Genomic DNA, 22,414 nt, shown 5'->3' on the forward strand with positions numbered 1-22,414 from the left:
CTGGGTCCCGCTGTGTCTTTTCTCTCTCTGTGACGGGCCAGGGTGCAATAACTGGGGCATCTGAGCACCCAGGACCTTCTGTGGGGCTGCCATTCCCCTTCCCCTTCTGTGGTCTCATCAGTCATTGACTCCAGCCTTTTTTCTATCCATCGTCAGCACCATCCCAAGCAAGCTGCACTCGCCTCAGAAAGAGAGCGTCCCCTGGTGGGTGTAAATCACTGACCTCTCTCCTCCCTGAGCACTGACTGCCCCTCTGTTTCCTTGCCTCTCAGTCTGTGCAGATGGGACCTTTCCCTCCAGTGCTGGAGGATTCACCCTTCTCATCTACCCTTGTCCCAAGCAGCACAGCGGGTGGGAATCTTACATGTACTGAGGTGACTTAGGAGCAGAACCCCCCCGACCTTCCATGCAATTGGCACTTGCCCCTCACTCTGCAGGATTAAAACTCCTGCAGGGAGACTGCTGGGTGACATGCCAGCTGGACATGAGCAAAGCAGCAGGGTGAAAAAAAGAGCTTGGAGATGCTGGGGATTGAACCCAGGGCCTCATCCATGCAAAGCATGTGCTCTACCACTGAGCTACATCCCCAGATGGGCTGGAGGCTACACTCAGAGTTGTCCTATTCCCAGAGCATCCAGTGGCGTAAGAGCAGCATGGGGGACACATTCCCTGCTCTGAGGGCAAACCTGCGGTACTTGAGGCTGCTGGTTCTTAGGGGTCACTTTGCAGCAGGGCCAGATTCGATGTGTGGGGCAGAGAGAGTGGGTGCCCTGGGCTCAGGGTGCAGAGATACACTCAGCCCTCTCCCCTGCATTGGGTGGGGGGTGCTGCCACCCCCTGCTGGAAGGTAATGGGAGGGGAGGGGCACTGTGAGTCTCTCAGCACCTGACCCTGGTGGCAGCAGTGGGGTGGGAAGCTCCAGGTGTTTCCACCTGCCTGTGAAGTCCAGCTTTCCCCAGCACATTCACTGCGGTGCAATTGGGTCACTGTTTCCATGGCTGAGCAGCAAAGAATCACTCCCAGTTTCCCTTCTATCTGCAGCAGGATTAGCCTGTGTCAGTGGTTAATGAGGTGGATCTAGTTGTAGATTGTTATTCATTCCCCACCTTGACAATACACACCGTCCCTTTCCCATGCAGATTCCCAGCACCTCAGTGATCCTGGTAGCGGGGGTTGGGGCCTGAGATTTTCAGGGTTCTTTTCCCCTCCACCTGGAGTGAACTCAGCTTTTCCCCCATCCCAGACAATCCATGAAATAACAACAGGGGCATAAAGAAAGAGGGGAGGGAACATCTCATGGCCAGGGCTGGATGTGCCCAGGGCCCCCTGCTTGTCCATTGTTTCCATGGAATTTGGCCCCCAGCTTTGCACAAGGGACAGAGAAAGATCTTCCTGTTCCTGTGTCTGTGCAAGGAAAATTGTGCTTCCCTAGGAAAGAGAGGAGGGAAATGGCCCCATGGTGGGACAATATCCTCAGGATTAAGACCTAAGGACTCAGGCTGAGAACTGATAGAACTGCACTCATCTGGGATTTAACAAATTGTCTTTCATGGAGCAGGGCCAGATCCAGCGTTTTTGCCTCCCTAAGTGAAAAAAAAATAAAATAAAAAAAAGCCACAATTTGCGCTTTTGGGGGCAATTCAGTGGCAAGTCCTTCCCTCCAAGAGGGACTGAGAGGGCCAGATCTGCCTTTGTGCCTCCCCTTTCCATTGCTCGCCCCAGGCACCTGCTTGCTGTGCTGGTGCCTGGAGCCAGCCCTGCCATGGAGACACTGGGAAGACGGGAGAATCAGAAAAAACCATGGATTTGTTTACAGTACAAGCAAAGAATAACTGAAGGTTTTTTGGTTTAAAATCACTTTTCCCTGACTGAAAATTGAACCCAGGTCTTGGTAGTGAAAGTACCAAATCCTAACCACTAGACCATCAGGAAGGTGATAATGCTGTTTTTTTTCTCACTTATGCTACACTTTCTTAGGCTACTTTCTAAAACTGCTCCATTGTCCACTCCCTGAGGGGCTAGGAGCAGAGTGCAGGAACCCTGTGCTCAGGGTCACAACCTGAGCCCAACCCAAGTCACTGAAACAAACTCAAATGATGCTTCCTCCAGCAGGATCACAGAGAAACAAAAAAACCCCCATGAGGAACAATCCTCCTCTGCCTTCATTTACCGCATCACAACCCTCTCAGCAGCCGACTCTTGCTGGAAGGACACTGAGCTGATAGGAGCTCTGGCACAGAGACCAAGGGAGGGGTGTTGCTCCCCCTGGGTGTGAGCTGATCACATTCTGACTCCCTGTAACAGGGCTCTGAGCTTTGCCATCTTGTGAGTTCTGTGTCCTCAACAAGCAACCACAGCGCTGACCCCTCCAGATCCTTCTGCTGGGAGCATGGGGATTACACAACAGCTGCAAGCCCTTTTCCCGTCTCCTTGTCCTCCTCGGCTTCCCCAGACCTTCCCCACAAATGGTTCTATCAGGTGCTGGAGGGATCTAAGGACCTGCAGGTTTCCCGAACCCACCTCTTAAGGAAAACAGTGATTCCCTTCTCTGACGCTCCTGGGCCTGGGCTTCTTTTGAGTTTTTCCCCAGGGGGCCTGATTCCTTGTGAAAATGTGTGTGTGGCACCAGCTTGTCTGCCCCGTCTCTGGGAGCTGAGAAACTTTTTCAGACTCTCCCCCACTAGATGAGTCCAACAGCACCTCCCCTTGGTGGGAGAATCCTAAATTCCACCCTTTCACCCTGGTTACTCTGACCAGCTGATGGCGACAGCATGTTAAATCAATCCCAGCTCTCTGGTCTAAAAAGCAGCATTTAACCAGCCTTGTGACACCGGTTTGCTCACTGGAGACATAACGAACCAGGAAAGAAAGCAAATGTCAGACAGGGAACCTCAGCTCACAAATAAACACCCTCAGGCTCCTTCTACACTGCGACTATTCGAATCTCCACCATATCATTGCAATAGCAGGGGTCAGGATTTCTCTGGGACACTGAAATGTTTCAGGGGATTGGTGCGTGAGCTCAGCCTTGCATTCCATCCCTGATGTTTCATGGACTAACAACAGCAGCAGCAGAAAGAAAGAGCTGAGCCAATATCTCACTGTCAGAGGTGAAGGTGGCCATGTCCCCTCTGTCTGACCATCGCCATTGCAGGAGAGAAGGTTTCAATACAATTGAATGCACTGGCTCAGACAAGAGACACAGGGAGGTTTTGCTGTTCATGGATCTGTGCAAAGGAAATTGTGTCTCTGTGTGAAATTTAGGCGGGAAATGAAACGTCCGCATGGTGGCCCAATGCCCTAAGGAATGTGGGTGATGGACTCTGGCTGAGAAATGATTTAACAGGAATTTGTATCAATGTATTGCCCTGATTAAAATCTATGGCTGTAAGGTGCCACTGTTGTTAGTACTTGAACCTGCATGGAGACACCCGAGTGGGTGTCAAGTCCATTACCTTAACGAGGGGTAGTTGAATATTTTGTCAAGATCCAAATTTCTTGGTCAAGGTCTAGTCAATGTCTAGATGCCAGAGAAAATAATACACTGATGATAATAAGAAGAATATAGAAAGATTTTGCAGTCACTATGGGCATAACTATGATGATTGTTTCGTGTTTCACTCTTTATATCTGGCACCACCACTGCCTTTCCCTTTAGTCTTGTAGTTAACAAAGGGTAAAACTAAACATCTCTTCAGATACAAGGGAGTGTTTGTGTTCATTCCTGTTAGCTACACAGGGGTTCGATGTAGCTGCTTTCAATCCTCCGGCTCTGCCCTGATAAGTAACATTTCAGGGTGTCACTGAACTGAAGGAGGGAGATCATTTTTTGGCAGCTTACGCTGCCTCTTAAAGGTGTTTGTCTGGCTGGCAGCCCTGGTTCCCAGGACTCTCCTGAGGGAAGAAAGTTTCTGTGCAAAATACCAAAACTTTTAACAGAGAGGAGGGAAAGGCCATGGCCACATGATAGGGCCAGTATGTACCACAACATGGTTCTTTTATGTGGGATGACTCTGAACACTGACTGATCTCCACTCCCTTGTGTTTGAAGAGATGTTTAGTTGTGCACTTAGGAACCTATAATGCTGAAGCAATTTTATGGATGGTGACACTGTTATTTAATGTTGTAAAAATTGTTAAAAACACTTAGCTTAAACTGGAATTGCCTGTCATTAAAGGCTGGTTTCCCCACGTCAGTTCCATAAGCTCTGCTAGAAACACCCTGGCTTCTCTCCTGCCTCGGTGGGAACTGGAGGGAATCGTCCCCTGCTGCCCTTGGCTCCAGGCTGGTTTTTCTGGGGAGGGGACGTGGAATTGATTTGTTCGCTGTTGAGAAGGGAGCCGGGCCAATTCTCAGTGAACGAGAACTCCCAGCATCTTCCCAGCCCAGCCCAGGCTGCTGCCCTGTCCCAGCCTCTGTTCCCCTGGGGGCCTGCGTGTTTGGCTCTAGAGCAGGCCGGGAGCAGCAGCTGAGGCAGAGAACAGCCTGGGCCGGCCAGATAAGAAGGAGTTTAGCAAGCAAAAAAGGTAAAATGGCAGGGGAGTATTACCTAGGACTCGACGGCATTTCTCCATTGGTCTCTCTGCTTGGGGGCAGGGACAATAACACGTCCTGCTGCATTCGTTATTTCAAAGGGAGGTTTAGGATTTTCATTCTCACACACGGTGCACAAAGCAGGACTCAACCTTTGCTGTAAACTGAACAAGCTGCTCACAGATTCTGGCAGCCACAATGAGCATTTGGGGGAGAGCTCAGACCTGCCCCTGTCTCATAGGCAGGGGGTCATCTGTGTGGGGACTGGACCACTGACCTACCCGCTCCTAACTCCCAAATGTTCAGTAACTCTATTATCAGTGCCTGTGAGTGTTATTTAAACCATAAGAAAAACCACCCTGGGCCAGACCAAAGGCCCACCTAGCTCTGAACTTTGTCTTCTCACAGTAGCCAATACCAGGTGCCCCAACAACCAGTCAACAAGGGACCCCTGGGAGTTGAACCCAGGATCTCCTGTTTACAAAACAGATGCTTGAGCCAGCTAAGCTATGGTGCCTGTAAGAGACTAAAACACTTTGTCTGCCCACACCTGACTCCCAGCCATCACCACCAGGGCCTGATAAGCTTTGCTTGTGTTTGGATTCTGCAAAGCAGAGGAGCAGGTGAGGTTTTCCTTGCAAGTTGTGTGTGAGTGAATCTTTGGCCAGGTCTGCACTACAAAGTTGTTTCAGCAGAATTATATTGCTCAGGTGTGTGAAAAACACACAACGCTCCCTCGGTTGGTAGCTTGTGGCTGGTGCACACACTGCAATGCCATGTCTGGCGACAAAAGTGCCCTGTTTTGCTGACAAAATAAAACAACTTCAATAAGAGGTCTAGAGCTTTTTGCAGCAAACTTAAAGTAACAGAGTAAACGCTGCTGTTCATTATATCACCATAACTGGCCTTCCCCAGTATCCCACAATGCCCTCTGTGAACTCGCCTGCCCTGCATTCCTGCTACAGAGCCATGGGCCCCTCCCCTTTCATCGCTCCGGGATGTTCTGACAGCTGAGCCTGCTGCTCTGTTCTGGCAGCCAGGAGCAAATCACTGCCCTGGATGCTGCTCTCTCCCGCACTGCGAAGACTGAGCAGGGTGGTGGGAACTTCCTTACAGTGTAGGGAGGCCACTGGCATCCGAACTGTGACACACCCCTGACACCCCTTCCCTCGAGGAGGCTCTTACCTTCTAAACAGGGACTTCTGTTTTCTAGTAAAATCACGAAAAGGGAAGGAGAAAACTCGAAAGAGGTTCCCCCTGGCGCTCACGTACGTGAACCCGAATACTCTCTCAGTCCTCAAAGAGAGACCTGGAGAAGGAGACTTGCTGAAGCAAAGCCACAGGGGTCTCTGAGGTTTCCCTGGCCCCTCACCCCTGTCCTGCCTGGCTGATGTCAGCATCTCTCTGTGAGGTCACCACCTCCCCACCACCTTTGACCAATAGTCTGAGGTCCTGCAAAAGGCCTTTGTGATGTCACTGCCACACCCCTCCCTTGCTGTGCTAATGTCCTGCCCCTGGCCAGGCACTTTGGAGGTTTGAGCTACTCCCTGTGGATCACCCCACTCAAGGAGCGTTCGTTCTAGGAAGCAAGCTGGCTAGACAGGAAAACATCAGACGCTGTTTGGATGGACAGGGTGGGTCTCAGGGGAGGGGCAGAGAGGGTGCGGGGGGTGGGGGTGGGAACTGAACGCAATGCTCCAGATGTGGCCTCATCAGTGCTGACTAGAGGGGAATAATCACTTCCCTCGATCTGCTTGCAATGCTCCTACTAATCCAGCCCAATATGACCAGTTACCAATATTCAATGCAGACACAGCAATATCTGATACATTGGTTCCTGTCCATTCAGGAGGTTATTTCCCACCTATTCATAAATAATGAAGCTGCTCTAAGCGGAGGGAAGAGAACTGTCCCGTCCGTGCAGTTAACCCATCTCCCCGAGAGGTGGTAGCTATGTCAGTGGGGGGAAGCTATGTTGGTGGGTGTGCAAGCTGTGGTATCTACATGTGTATATAAAGTTTAATCAAACCCCATTTTTAAAACCCCTGTGACCTGGGAATAGAAAAGGAGCTCTCTGAGGCAGAGCCCGTCCTTCAAAATCCTTAATATCACTGACTTGCCAATGCAAATGTCATGGGGGCATAGCTCAGTGGTAGAGTGTTTAACTACAAATCAAGTGGTCTTTAGTTCAAATCCAAGTGTCCCAATTTCTTAAATAAAAATAATTCTATTTCCAGTATACTCAGGAGCTCCACTAAATAGGGATCCCTAAAATGAATGGACGTACTCAAGGTTTGCCTGTGCAAATGCATAAAAACCTAGCAAACATGTCCCCCAGCTGAAATCAGTTCCAATCCTCTAAGTGTCTAGGTTTGTTTTCATCAATGAAACAAAGGCACGTGAAGACACATTTGCAGGTCCTTGGCCTCCATGGGCTACAATGTGCAGAAGAACAAGAACCACATCCACTTGGGAGGAATGGACTAGTCTGTATTACATTTGGTAAGTAAGTTGCCATTGGGACTGAAAACTCTCCTGGGGGTGGACAGGAATCTCTTAGAAAAATAAAATAACCAAGATTTACCAAACTCCCTGTTACACATTCAAACCTCTCTTTGTGCCCATGGCATCAATTGGGGCTCTAATAAATGTCAACCTTCCTTTAACACAGATCATTGTTCCTTGTAACTTTCAGACGCATTCAAATGGCAGCTGTTTACAGGTCATGTGCTGCTAGTTCATGAGCAGCAGCAGAGTCTCTGTACGTTTACCAACCGTAGAGCTCATTATGTCTGCCTCTAAGTAAGTGCAGAGTTATTTCAATGGCTCCTACACTGACATCTGCTGCCCCTTCTGGCTGGTTAATTGCACTATTTGGAACCTGCTCCTAAAATTACACCCTTCCTGGGAGTGAGTCAAAACTGCCCAAGGAAACCCCATTGGGTTTCAAGTGCAGTACAAGCAGGGAGGTGAGGGGCCAGCAGAGGGGTCTCAGAGGTTCTCCTAGGGAGCAGGGTTGGGGGGCTAGTAGTCATGCCTGTGGGGTTCTATTCCTGGCTGTGGGAGGAAAGGGGTGTCTAGTAGATTAGAGGTGGGGGCCTAGAAATCAAACAAAAAAAACATCTCCCTTTTCAGCTTCAATGCTCATTGAACAAGAACATGGCTTCTCATCACTTTGGTTTCAGAGGAGCAGCCATGTTAGTCTGTATCCTCAAAAAGAACAGGAGTACATGTGACACCTTAGAGAATAACAAATTTCTTAGGTTCTGTTGCCATCATGTGGCCATTTCATTTCACTTCTTATTGTTAAAATGTTTGGGTACTTTGCACAGAAACATCATTTCCTTGGGAGAGATGGAGAAGTGGAAGCTGCATTGATTTAATCCTCTGAAAATTAGATAGGGATTAAAATATTCCCCAGTCAGCTCAGTCCCAACCGTCCTTGCTCACTGCTGCCAGTGAAGCTCAGTTCTGTCCCATGGCCCCAAGAACTGCTGGGTGCAAGTCCTGGGTCTGATGTGAAGTAAGAAAAAAAAGATAATAGAGGTACCCTATCCCCTAGAACTAGAAGGGACCATTGAGTCCAGCCCCCTGCCTTCACTAGCAGGACCAAGTCCTGATTTTGCCCCAGATTCCTAAGTGGCCTCTCAATAATTGAACTCACAACCCTGTATATAGTAAGTTAATGCACAAACCACTGAGCTATCCTTCCCCTAAACAGCATAGGGGTGACTCTGCCTGCCTAGACTTTTCTATAAATAAATTGAGACACACCATGCTTGAGGAAGGAGATACAGATGTGTCGTTTGATTGTTTTTCTCATGTTAAATGTACTTGATCATTTCCATGGCAAAAATATTTGTACGAGACCATGAAAAAAGGAAGAAACTGTGAAAATACCCATGGGAGAAAGGGGGTTTCTGAGAGCTGGGGTAGATATGGAGATTTTTATGAAAGGGGGAGAGGCCAAAGTAGGGCCTTAGCTGGAGCAAAGGGGGAAGGTTTTTTGGGAAGTTTCATTTTAGCCAGCCTCACATCCTGTAGTCCCTACTTCCCCATCCGACCAACATGTGACCTAGCGCCTCCCCACTGGCAAAGCCACCTCTGACTCCTGAGACAGCCCCACTGGACTGGCCTCCAGAGCCCCCAGCAATTCCTCTCCTGGCTGGATCCCCTGGCAGCCAGAGCTCTCCGCAGAACTGCCGTGGCTGCTCTCCTGGGTCTCTGGTCAAGGACGGCTACCGGCTTCTCCTGAGAATGCAGCTGAGAAATGACTCACCCTTCTCTAGATTCTCGCCTGTGGGCTCTGAGAAGCAGGATGGGCCCTGTATGATAAAGTCCAGGCAACATTCCCCTCACATCCCAGCCCTGGTATGTCACCAGTAGCTGCTGTGCCTGGGTAGCAGCCAAGGATGTTTCCCACCATTCAGGAGACTCCAACCTGGGACTAAAGTCAGCTTCAGGCTTCTCCTCTCTCCCTTCTTGGAATCAAGTTCATGTTTTTACCAAGAGTTAAAGCAGCCCGAACCCCCAGAGTCTGGATCAATGTCACAAGTTCCTAGTGTCTCCATGGAAGAGAATTTGTTAAATCCCAGATGAGTGGGGTTAAATCAGTTCTCAGCCTGAGTCCTTAGGTCTCAATCCTGAGGATATTGTCCCATCATGGGGCCATTTCCCACCCCTCTTTCCTAGGGAAGCACAATTTTCCTTACACAGACACAGGAACAGCAAGATCTTTCTCTGTCCCTTGTGCAAAGCAGGGGCCAAATTCCATGGAAACAATGGATGAGTTGGGGGCCCTGGGCACATCCAGCCCTGGCTGTGAGATGTTCCCTCCCCTCTTTCTTTATGCCCCTGATGTTATTTCATGGATTGTCTGGGATGGGGGAAAAGCTGAGTTCACTCCAGGTGGAGGGGAAAAAACCGTGAAAGTCTCAGGCCCCAACCCCTGCTACCAGGATCACTGAGGTGCTGGGAATCTGCATGGGAAAGGGACGGTGTGAATTGTCAAGGTGGGGAATGAATAACAATTTACAACAAGAGCCACCTCATTAACCACTGACACAGGCTAATCCTGCTGCCGATAGAAGGGAAACTAGGAGCGATTCTTTGCTGTTCAGCCATGGAAACAGTGACCCAATTGCACCGCAGTGAATGTGCTGGGGAAAGCTGGACTTCACAGGCAGGTAGAAAGAGCAGATCCTAGAAACACCTGGAGCTCCCCACAGCACTGCTGCCACCAGGGTCAGGTGTTGAGCGACTCACAGTGCCCACGCCCCGACACATTACCTTCCAGCAGGGGGTGGCAGCACCCCCCACCCAATGCAGGGGAGAGGGCTGAGTGCATCTCTGCACCCGGAATCCAGGGCACCCAGTGTCTCTGCCCCACACATCGAATCTGGCCCTGCTGCAAAGTGACCCCTAAGAACTAACAGCCTCCAGGACAGCAGGTTTGGCCCTCAGAGCAGGGAATGTGTCCCTCATGCTGCTTTTAGGCCACTAGGTGCTCTGGAAACAGGAGGGCTCTGAGTGTAACCTATAGCACACACAGTCCATCTGGGGATGTAGCTCAGTGGTAGAGCACATGCTTTGCATGTATGAGGTCCTGGGTTCAATCCCCAGCATCTCCAGGTTCTTTTCACCCTGCTGCTTTGCTCATGCCCAGAGCAGGTGTGTCTCCCTGCAGGAATTTCAATCCTGCTTGGTGAGAGGCAAGTGCCAATTGCATGCAAGGTGTGGGTGGGGTTTCTGCTCCTCTGTACATGTAAGATTCCCACCTGCTGTGTTGCTTGGGACAAGGGGTAGATGAGAAGGGCAAATCCTCCAGCACTGGAGGGAAAGGTCCCATCTGCAAAGACTAAACTTATTTCTTGTCTGGGCCCAATCTTTTCACCTGGCATAGCCCTTGTTCCAGCTCAGGTGGTAGCTGGGGGATGTCTCATGACTGCAGCCATGTTTGTTCAGTTCCACCCCCTTATACAGCTTTGGTACAAGGCAGGAATCTTTTGTCTCTCTCCTGAGGAAGAGCCCCAGGTTTAAGATGTGTCAGAGGGGTAGCCGTGTTAGTCTGGTTCTGTAGAAGCAGCAAAGAATCCTGTGGCACCTTATAGACTAACAGACGTTTTGCAGCATGAGCTTTCGTGGGTGAATACCCACTTCTTCGGATGCAAGGTTTAAGATGGATTCCTGTACCAGGTGACATGTTCACATATCCTGTGAGACCCCCCCAAGCCTTCATTCTTCCTGGCCTGACTCACAGATGGTGCAGGACAGAGCCATCTCCAGTCTATTGTCCTGGTTAATGGGAGCCATCAAGAGTCCAAACCACTATTAATGGCCCACACTTTGCATCATTACAACAGGACCTCAGAGTTATAGTTCATATTTCTAGTTTCAGATACAAGAATGATTGAATCATACAAATAGAATGAACACTCACAATAGATAATAAGCTTTGTAATGATACCTTACAAGAGACCTTTTGCATGAAACATAGTCCAATCACTTTATATTCACACTCATTAGCATATTTTCAGAAAATCCTATGGAGTGCAAGGTCACAACAGGGAAAGGGTTTTACTGCAGCACCTGGGAGCAGTTGAGTTTCATGTTCAGGCTGTGGTATGAGTTCCTCCAGGTTTCTCGTAAGCACACAGGGACCTTAGCGGGTGCTCTCGATACAGGAATGGCCCCAACACGATAAAGTGATGGGGATTGCATTATTTCTTTTTAATTCTTGTATTTCCAATGACAGTTCTGTATAACTGTGTTTTCTCCTGGATTTGATATTTAACTAAAGAAAGAATAAGGCCTCAGGATGGAGGAGCAGGCTGGGGCTAGGACTGCTGAGAGAGCAAGAGTAGCAGGTTTTCTGTATTGTTTCCTGCCCTCATTTTCATGACTAATTTCTCTTCTGCATTAAATTTACCTTTTTTTACATGTGAACCTGACTAGTTCAGTTGGTAAAGCATCAGGCTTTTAATCTGAGGGTGTAGGGTTCAAGTCACTGGTCAGCCGAGAAGACAGTTCTCTGTGTAATATGCCCCCAAGATCTTTAGAAGGTGTCTTTGGAGGACTCTTCTTGACTTCAGCTTCTTCTTTTCAGGACATGGCCTTTCCCAGGAAGGGCCCTTTACTGCCTGAGACTGAAGGTGCTACTGCCTCACCTGTCCACTGGCCTCACAGTCTGGAGGAAGAAAGGCCTCTGGGCCTGCAGCAAAGTGCTGTGTGCTGACTTTTTGAGCAAATGCAGGGCTGGTCAGAGAGGCATGTTCCCACTGAGTCCTCCCTGCCAGAAAAAATTGTCCCCACAGACAGGGGCGGCTCCAGGCCCCAGCACACCAAGCGCGTGCTTGGGACAGCAAGCCACTGGGGGCGCTCTGCCAGTCGCCGCGAGGGTGGCAGGCAGGCTGCCTTCGGCGGCATGCCTGTGAAGGGTCCGCTGGTCCTGCGACTTCGGTGACCTCCCGCAGGCAAGCCACCAAAGGCAACCTGCCTGCCGTGCTTGGGGTGGCAAAATGCCTAGAGCCGCCCCTGCCCACAGAGTCCTCCCTGCTGGAAGTCTACAGTAATCAACAGGTGCTCTGCTGGTCCTATGGTGTAAGGGCCAGCACTCAGGACTTTGAATCCTGCAACCTGAGTTGAAGTCTCAGTGGAATCTGAGAACAATTCCTGTGCCACAAACCCTGCTGGGTCTTCCAAGGCTCTGTCTTGCTTTCTCAAAGGCCATGAAAGCCACTAAAAAAGGGTTTTTTTTCCTGCTGATAATAGCTCACCTTAACTGATCACTCTCATTATAGTGTGTATGGCAACATCCAATTTTTCATGTTCTGTTTGTATACATATATATATATCTTCCTGCTGTATTTTCCACTGCATGCATCCAATGAAGTTGGTTTTAGCCCAGGAAAGCTTATGCTCAAATAAATTTGTTAGTTTCTAAGGTGCCAAAAGTACTCCTTGTTCTTTTTGCAGATAAATTAATGGAGGTTAAGTCCATGAATGGCTATTAGCCAGGATGGGTAAGGAATGGTGCCCCTAGCCTGTTTATCAGAGGGTGGAGATGGATGGCAGGAGAGAGATCACTTGCTCATTACCTGTTAGGTTCAGTTCCTCTGGGGCACCGGGCATTGGCCACTGTTGGCAGATAGGATGTGGGGTTGGATGGACCTTTGGTCTGACCCAGTATGGCCATTCTTATGTTCTTAGGAAGGGAGGAGCAGAGCCCTGTGACAGAGTTTCTGTAGTGTAGTGGTTCTCACATTTACCTAACTCGTAAAAGGTCCCTGGTTCAAAGCCAGACAGAAACATGCTGCCTTAATTTTCCCAGCTCCTACTGGCCTGTCCCTGCTGTTGTAGGAGCAGCAGTGATTTCTATGCTCAAAAGGTCTGTTATACTTCCCCTGCTCCCACTTCTGTCTCCTCTCCCTCTCTGAATGCCTGTGAAGTGGTTTTCCCCCTCCCGCTCCCTCCTGGAATGCTGGTGGGATGAATGGGCTGGTTGAAGAGCAGAAGAGCTTCCAGGTAGACAAGGTGTCTGGGACACTAATTAGGCAGTGCTCACACAGCCAGAGCATGGACACTGCCCAAGGTGGAGTGTGACCCACCAGATGCAGCCAAGTCATCTCTAGTCGCAGGCCATGAGGTGCAGGCCCTTAAAAGGGGAAGGGGCCATGTGCTCAGGAGAGCACTCACAAGCTTGTACCTCCAGTGAATGCCCTTCGCCGGGACCGCCTGGCCAGTGGTTCTCTGCGTTGTATTTCATTGTGCCTCAGGGACACTTACCTTCATCGCACCGTCCATAGCTGCGCTGTGGGACACTTACCTTGCAGAATCCTGACATCTCCAGTGCTGTGCCTGTCCTGCGAGTGTGAGTGTGACACCCCCCACATCTTCTTTTGAGCTTAGCTTTCAGTATAATAAATGTGCTGCTTTCTGCCAAACTCTGGTGGGTCATTAGTCCTCCCTTTGCTTACTAGCTGGCCCAATTTTGGGTAACACCTGCAATAACCTCAACCCCTGCAGGGCAGAGGATGGTGAAATGAGCTGAGAAAAAGCCTTAGCATCAGCAGGGATAAGCTAGAGGATCTTGGCCAGTCACCTTTTGAAGCCTTGTGGCTTGGTCTCCTCTGCCCTGGGAGGTTGGCCTATGGCGGCCGGCTTTTCCTGCTGGCCTCCTTTGTGTGACCTGCCAAAGGAGGGAGTGAGGCAGGAATGGGGCAATAGAGGGAAGTCGAGCTGAGGAAGGCAGGGCAGAAGCTAAGCGCCTCAGTGCGACTAAGTGGGGTTAGTAGAGCGTCACCAGTCGCTCTGCAAAGCCTGGGGAGGTGCAGTTAGCTGCTGGGAGGTAGAATCTTGTGCCTGCCTCTTGGCTTCCCAGGGATGGCTACTTGCAGTGCAGGAGAAGAAGGATGGTTCTGGGTGAAAGGAAGACAAGCAAAGCTCTGGGAGGAAATGTGGGTGCGGGGTGCTGGCTCTGCGCTGGGGGAGGGGGTTGGGATGCAGGAGGGGTGGCGCTTAACCCGGGCGGTGCAGCTCCCAAAGTGACCAGTACACACAACCCTGCGGCAGCAGCTCCTAGGTGGGCAGGGCCAGGGGGTCTCCGTGTGCCGCTGCCTGCAGGCGCTGCCCCCAGAGCTCCCATTGGCTGAAGTTCCTGGCCAATGGGTGCTGCGGAGTTGGTACTCGGGGCAGGGGCAGTGCATGGAGACACTCCCCCCGCCCCAGGGGATTCTGGGATATGCCAACCACTTCTGGGAGTGGCACGGAGGGATGGAGGCAGAGTGGGCAGGGAGCCACCTCAGTGCAGCTGGCACATCTCTGCACACCCATTGGGGGAGGGGAGCAGAGGGCCTCCATGTGCTGCCTGGGGTAGGGGCAGTGCACAGAGCTGCCTCCCCTCCCGGGTCTATTACAGGAGTGGGTGGGTGGAGTCTTTTGGCCTGCAAGGTGCAGCAGGTCGGACTAGATGATCACACTGGTCCCTTCTGACCTTAAAGGCTCTGAGTCTAAAAGGGAGATGGAAGTAAAGAATTTTTAAAAAAAAAATAAACCAAACATTAACAATAAAAATACCAGGATAACTCCAACAGCTCATTGTATAGTCCCGCCCCTTTCGTCCTTCCTTGTGTGTTGAATAACCTGCAGGACATTGATTCTCTCATTCCATTGATAAACTGATACAATGTGACTGAAATTAAACCAATTCCCAGGGGAGAAAACATCACAGCCCTGCATTGGCTGGGAATTGAACCCAGGTCAACTGCTTGGAAAGCAGCTATGCTCACCACTATACCACCAATGCAGCTGGCAAAAGTGTTACTTATGCTTGCCCAATGAGGCTAGACCAGCATTGAGGAGATTTTCTTCGTGTTAAAATGTACTGGATTCTCATCACTAAAAAAAACCCACCTCCATCTTCACTTGGGTTTGAACCATCAGCCTTTCAATTAGCCACCAAAGTTGTTAATCACAGGGTGTCTCTACACTATGGGATTATTCCAATTTTACATAAACTGTTTTTTGGAAAGATTGTATAAAGTCGAGTGCATGCAGCCACACTAAGCACATTCATTTGGCAGTGTGCGTCTATGTACCGAGGCTAGCGTCGATTTCCGGAGCGCTGCACTGTGGGTAGCTATCCCATAGCTATACCATAGTTCCCACAGTCTCCCCCGCCCATTGGAATTCTGGGTTGAGATCCCAATGCCTGATGGGGCAAAAACAGTGTCGTGGGTGATTCTGGGTAAATGTTGCCACTCAATCCTCCCTCCATGAAAGAAACGGCAGACATTTCATGCCCTTTTCCCTGGATTGCCTGGGCCGACAGCATAGCATGGCAACCATGGAGCCCGTTCAGCCTTTTTTCACTGTCACCGTATCTCTACTGGATGGTGCTGACAGATGCGGTTCTGCAGCGCTACACAGCAGCATCCCTTTGCCTTTTGCAAGTTAGTAAAGATGGTTACCAGCCATACCATCCCGTCTGCTGCTTTGCAAGTTGACAATGACAGTTGCCGGTTATACTGTATCATTTGTTGCTGTCATGGGTGCTCCTGGCTGGCCTTGGTGAGGTTGGCTGGGGGCATATGGACAAAAATGGGAATGACTCCCCAGGTCATTCCCTTCTTTAAGATTTGTCTAAAGGGAGAGTCAGTCCTGTCTAAACTATCAGGCAAGCCTACAAAAGAACCAGAGAAGCAAAAGACTGCTCCAGGTCAGAGCCCCAGACATCCCACAGAAATGATGAGCTGCATGCCATTCTAGGGTGGTGTTTATGTGACCATCGCTTACTAGCACTGAAGTGTCCATGAAGTGGATCTCTTGTGTGGACTGGTCCAGGCTGAAGTTGATGGTGGGATGGAAATTGTTGAAATCATGGTGGAATTCCTCAAGGGCTTCTTTTCCATGGGTCCAGATGATGAAGATGTAATCAGTGTAGTGCATGTAAAGTAGGGGCATTAGGGAATGAGAGCTGAGGAAGCATTGTTCTAAGTCAGCCATAAAAATGTTGGCATACTGTGGGGCCATGCGGGTACCCATAGCACTGCCACTGACTTGAAGGTTTGTCCCCAAATCTGAAATAGTTATGAGTGAGGACAAAGTCACAAAGTTCAGCCACCAGGTTTGCCGTGACATTATCAGGGATACTGTTCCTGATGGCTTGTAATCCATCTTTGTGTGGAATGTTGGTGTAGAGGGCTTCTACCTCCATAGTGGCCAAGATGGTGTTTTCTGGAAGATCACCAATGTATTGTAGTTTCCTCAGGAAGTCAGTGGTGTCTCAAAGATAGCTAGGAGTGCTGGTAGAGTAGTGCCTGAGGAGGGAGTCTACATAGCCAAACAATCCTGCTGTCAGGGTGCCAATGCCTGAGATGATGGGGCATCCAGGATTTCCAGGTTTATGGATCTTGGGTAGACGATAGAATACCCCTGGTTGAAGTTCTAGGGGTGTGTCTGTGCAGATTTGTTCTTGTGCTTTTTCAGGGAGTTTCTTGAGCAGATGGTGTCATTTCTTTTGGTAACTCTCAGTGGGATCAGAGGGTAATGGCTTGTAGAATGTAGTGTCAGAGAGCCGCCTAGCAGCCTCTCGTTCATATTCCGACCTATTCATGATGACGACAGCACCTCCTTTGTCAGCCTTTTTTATTATGATGTGAGTTGTTTCTCAAATAAATTTGTTAGTCTGTAAGGTGCCACAAGTACTCCTCGTTCTTTTTGCTGATACAGACTAACATGGCTTCCATTCTGAAACTTATTAATTTATCTAGTTCTCTTTTAAACCCTGTTATAGTCCTAGCCTTCACAACCCCCTCAGGCAAGGAGTTCCACATGTTGACTGTGTCTCTGTGAAGAAGAATTTCCTTGTATTTGTTTTAAACTTGCTGCCTATTCATTTCATTTGGTGGCCCCTAGGTCTTATATTATGGGATCAAGTAAGTAACTTTTCCATATTCACTTTCCGCACACCACTCATGATTTTATAGACCTCTATCATATCCCCCCTTAGTCTTCTCTTTGCCAAGCTGAAAAGTTCTAGTCTCATTAATCTCTCCTCATATGGGACCCATTCCAAACCCCTAATAATTTTAGTTGCCCTTCTCTGAACCTTTTCTAATGCCAGTATATCTTTTTTGAAATGAGGAGAGCACATCTGTACCCAGTATTCAAGATGTGGGTGTACCATGGATTTATATAAAGGCAGTAAGATATACTCTATCTTATTCTCCTTTTTTTAATGATTCCTAACATCCTGTTTGCTTTTTTGACTGGCACTGCACACTGCGTGGTCGTCTTCAGAGAACTATCCATGATGACTCCAAGATCTCTTTCCTGATTAGTTGTAGCTAAATTAGCTCCCATCATATTGTATGTATAGCTGGGGTTATTTTTTCCAATGTGCATTACTTTACATTTAGCCACATTAAATTTAATTTGCCATTTTGTTGCCCAATCACTTAGTTTTGTGAGATCTCTTTGAAGTTCTTCACAGTCTGCTTTGGTCTTAACTATCTTGAGCGATTTAGTATCATCTGCAAACTTTGCCACCTCACTGTTTACCCCTTTCTCCAGATCATTCATGAATAAGTTGAATAGGATTGGTCCTAGGACGGACCCTTGGGGAACACCACTAGTTACCCCTCTCCATTCTGAACACACCGATGGGCAAACCTGGAAAGAGAGGTGGCAGCCCTTCGATAGGTCAGCTGGTAGAGCAAAGGACTGGAGCCGGCACTCAGGAAGGCATCCTTACGTCACCCTTCTGACTCCAGCTTGAGGCAGAACTTCTTTTTTTTCCCCTTGCTGAGAAAGAGCAAGAGAAGAAAGAAAGGTCCGGTGGGCCAACTTGGTGCATAAGTCCATGCTGTCTTTTCTTGCTTGGGAGCCCAAAATGAGGGACTCGTGGTGGGTAAAGGCACTGCTGTGCTTCCAGAAAACATCGCACCACAGCACACAAAGGGACCAAAAGAGCATGCCAAAGCCTGGGATTGAACGAGGGAACCTCTCGAGCTCCAGCACTGAGCTACTTCAGCACGTAAATGGCACTTTTTTGGCCTGCTGTTTCTCTGTCCAGGATATTTTTGTCAGCCCTGGCACACAAAAAGGGTATCATTGCGAGTGCCCATGAAGTCAAGATGAATTTTTGCCTGCCTTGCTCAGCTTGACTTGCTTCCTCACCCCATTCCTGCCTTAGATCCTGGGTCACCTGGTGGCTGAACATGGTCCATTGGCTCAAGCGGTGCCAGAGCCTGACACAGTGCCCCGGGCCGCCTTTGCTCTGCACATGCCGGCCGTGCACATTTGCAAATACGTTAAAGCTCCTGTCAGTAAGTTCTGGGGACAGTTGCTCACCATCAGAGGAAGCTCCCTAAAATTGGCCTGTCTCACCCAATTGTACATTGACCTCTGTTCAGACTGAGCCGAAGGAGTGGGGGGGGGGGGGTGGGCTCGCTGCTGTGGCCGCCACTGCTGTGAGAGGGGCCAGTGTTGCGGATGAAGCCATCCTGCAAGCACCTTCCACCTAGCCACCCACTGAAAATCCTGTAGGCTGTAAGATGGGACTAGAAGAACACCGGGGGAGGGGCTTCCTAATCTCCTCCCCCTTCTGCCATCATTGGCCATTCCATACCCAGTGCTGCACCCAGTGGGGTAAAAAGAAAATATGGCCATATCCGAAGAGTCAGTTGTGTTCTTTGCGGTTGCCCCTCCAGTCCCCTCAGGCCTGACCTGCCCTCCAGTTCAGCCACACACTGAAAATTGAAACACAAAACAGTAGAGCCGTAAAAGGCTTCAAGGCCCACCAGGCCCAACCCCCCTTCTAATACGGCAGAAAAGCCGCACTTCTCCTGACTAGGTAGGGACGTCCTATTGCCCCGCAAGAGGTGGAAGGCCATCGTGTTCGGTTTCAGCAGCACTCATGGAGCAGGGGGAAACACATGGCTGAGAAAATTCCCCACAGATGGGTCTTGAGCATCACAACCTTGTAGGTAATGACAAGCTCCACTTACGCCACCGGCTGAGCCATTCCTCACAGGCCAGCAACCATTTCTCCCAGTTCGCGTTCCTCACCTCGTCCCTAACCGAACGCTAGAAGGCCCAACCATCAACCTACCCACTCTTGCAGCCCTCCTCTTCCACCCTGACTGATAGGGGGGAGTATTGAGCCTCCCTCCCTTAGGCCCTTCAGCATCCCTGGGGAACACCAACGCCGCCCAAGTGACTTTGGGCCAGTAGGTCAACCAATAGGACTGCCTCCTAGGCCAGGCTGCAGCCCAGCTTCAGGACTCACAGGAAATGGAGCTCGCATCCCTACCTACAGGACTCCAGGCACGGCCAGGCTTCTGGATCAAACGTCCCCTCTTGTGCTCAAGTCACAACAGCTAGTGGGCAAAAGACAGGCTTTCATGGCCTTGGAGAAAGCAAGATAGAGCCTTGGAAGACCCAGCAGGGTTTTTGGCACAGGAATTGACCTCAGATCCCACCGAGGCTTCAGCTCAGATTGCAGGATTCAAAGTCCCGCGTGCTGCCCTTACACCATGGGACCAGCAGGTGTGGATGACCCTGTGCGGGCAGCCCTGCATTTGCTCACCAAGTTGGCCTGCAGCAGTTTGCTGCAGCTCCCAGAGGCCTTTCTTAATCCAGACTGAGAGGCCAGTGGGCATGTGAGGAAGTTGCCCCTTCAGTCCCAGGCAGTACATGGCCCTTCCTAATGAAAAGCCAAGTACTGGGGGGGAAAGGTGATGTCAAATAACATCCTGGAGAGATGCCTTCTTCCTTTTTGTGGGGAATGGTTCCCTCTTCACCTGACCAGGGACTTGAACCCTGGATCCTCAGATTAAAAGTTTGACGCGCTACCAACTGAGCACATGTGAAAGAAACAAATTAAGTGCACAAGAGTAACTAGTCATGAACATGAGGGCAGGAAACAATACAGAAAACCTGCTACTCTCACTCTCTTAGCAGTCCTAGCCCCAGCCTGCTCCTCCATCCGCCGCCCTGAGGCCTTATTCTTTTTTTAGTTAAATATCAAATCCAGGAGAAAACACAGTTATACAAAGCAAAACGAAATCACAAACAGAAATGTCATTGGAAATACAGAAATAAAAAAGGAAAATGCAATCCCCATCGCTTTATCGTGTCTGGACCATTCCTGTATCGAGAGCACCCGCGAAGGTCCCTGTGTGCTTACAAGAAACCTGGAGGAACTCATACCACAGCCTGAACATGAAACTCAACTGCTCCCAGGTGCCGCAGTAAAACCCTTTCCCTGCTGTGACGTTGCACTCCATGTGATTTTATGAAAATATGCTAATGAGTGTGAATATGATGTAACTGGAACATGCTTCATGCAAAAGGTCTCTTGTGCAGTATCATTACAAAGCTTATAATCTACTGTGTGTGTTCATCCTATTTGTATGACTCAATCATTCCTGTATCTGAAACTAGAAATATGAACTATAACTCTGAGGTCCTGTTGTAATGATGCAAAGTGTGGGCCATTAATAGTGGTTTGGACTCTTGATGGCTCCCGTTAACCAGGACAATAGACTGGAGATGGCTCTGTCCTGCACAATCTGTGAGTCAGGCCAGGAAGAATGAAGGCTTGGGGGGTCTCACAGGATATGTGACCATGTCACCTGGTACAGGAATCCATCTTAAACCTGGAGCTCTTCCCCAGGAGAGAGACAAAAGATTCCTGCCTTGTACCAAAGCTGTATAAGGTGGTGGAACAGAACAAAGGTGGCTGCAGTCATGAGACATCCCCTAGCTACCACCTGAGCTGGAACAAGGACTGTACCAGACGAAAAAATTGGACCCAGACAAGAAATAAGTCTAGTCTGCAAAAGAAGCTTATTGGAAGATCTCTGAGGGTGAGATTTGATCTGTATTGAGTTTTGTACTGTATTAGGCTTAGACTTGCATGTTTTTGGTTTATTTTGCTCTATGAAGAATACAAACTGCACAGAGAAGGAAAAGTTAATGCCTTGGAAAAGTCTCTGTGTGTTAGATGGGTGGGAGGGTGTCTAAAAACCACTTTCCTCTACTTTCTTTTCTCTGAATTCCTTTAGAAAATCCAAAGCAGGAAACAGAACCATTGTCTTCTCTGAGGCTTGAGCTCCGAGACCTTTAAATTATGAAACTGACATGCTGCCAACTGTGCTAAGGTGGCCCAGTGAAATGTTTAGGCTCAGTACATATAGGATCCTCCTACAGCAGTGACTGGGGCAGGGAAGGAGCCAGGGGTGTGCTGGAAAAAGCAGGGAGATCTGGTGCCCACCGACCTGTCCTGGCAGCTTTCACAGGAGCAAATAAATCAATTCTCCCTGCCAGTGAATAATGTACTGGCTAATGGCAGCAGAGTGGGGATGTTTCCAAGCTGTGCACCCACTGCCACATGTTAGAACTCAATCTCCTTTCCCTAGCAGGGCACTTTCCCCTGTGCATTGGGCAAAGCAAGTCGGGGAAGCTAGTTGGGTAACAAAAACCAGTGCTTCAGACACGGCTTAAACTCTTAACCCCAGCACTGTCCCCCTTTATACCAACCAGTTGCACCACTGCAGGTGCTTTTTAGAGCAAGCTGGGAAGCAGGCAGTGATCAGTCTCTGGGGTTCACACCTTTGCCTGGTAATTGAAAGGCTGATGCATCAAACCTAACTCAAGATGCGGCTTTTCAGTGATGAGACTCCAGGACATTTTAACAGAAAGAAAATCTCCTCGATTCTGGTTTAGTCCCATTTGACTCCTTCTGCCCATCTTCTCCCCCTGCCTCCCCACCCCATCTCTTTCCTTCCCCATTGGGGCCGTGCAGAGAGGAGCCCCAGTCAGTCTCTTTCACAGAGAGTCTGTATCCCATAAAAGGAGGGAGGGGTTGCTCTAAAACACTGATAATGGGGAGAGGAGGGGTGTCTGTGATTAGGGGGAGAAAGGATGGAGAACTAACAGTGGGACCCAGAGAGATTCCCCCAGATTGGGGAGATCCCCTGCTGCCCCCCATCAGCCAGCTGTGGGAAGAACAACTTGGGATTGCTTGGGGAAGCCACCTTTAAAAACACAAGTGTAACATGCTAGTTACATTTTAATAAGACCAAAGCCTCCTCAAACCCAGGGTCACAATCACTGGAATGATTTTGCCTTGATATTTTACCAGCCGCAGACACAAAGCGAGTCAAATTACAGTTTCCGTTCGGAGTCAGTGCACACACAAGAATCCGGAGGCTTTTAATTCCTTAGGTTCTGCCGCCATTTCATGTCTGTCCTGTTCCAAGATTTATTGTTGTGCAAAGCAACATTAGGCCCTCGGGAGTGTCCCCCCTGGTCCTGCCTGCCGCCCCGGTCAAGTTAAAAGGGCCCAAGGACCCCTGCCACCACCACCACCAGCAC

General features: G+C 49.5%; 3 non-coding genes across 3 annotated transcripts; 1 reads left to right on the forward strand and 2 right to left on the reverse strand.

The window, feature by feature from the left end:
- Positions 1-516: 516 nt before the first annotated feature.
- On the reverse strand, positions 517-588 carry TRNAA-UGC. The gene has a single exon. It is a non-coding gene; the product is annotated as a tRNA-Ala (tRNA).
- A 9,504-nt stretch (positions 589-10,092) lies between these two features.
- TRNAA-UGC lies at positions 10,093-10,164 on the forward strand. Its single transcript has one exon. It is a non-coding gene; the product is annotated as a tRNA-Ala (tRNA).
- A 4,601-nt stretch (positions 10,165-14,765) lies between these two features.
- Positions 14,766-14,837, reverse strand: TRNAG-UCC. Its single transcript has one exon. It is a non-coding gene; the product is annotated as a tRNA-Gly (tRNA).
- Positions 14,838-22,414: the final 7,577 nt, after the last annotated feature.

This window comes from Mauremys reevesii, linkage group 12 (genome assembly GCF_016161935.1).
Source record: "Mauremys reevesii isolate NIE-2019 linkage group 12, ASM1616193v1, whole genome shotgun sequence".
Taxonomy (NCBI): domain Eukaryota; kingdom Metazoa; phylum Chordata; order Testudines; family Geoemydidae; genus Mauremys; species Mauremys reevesii.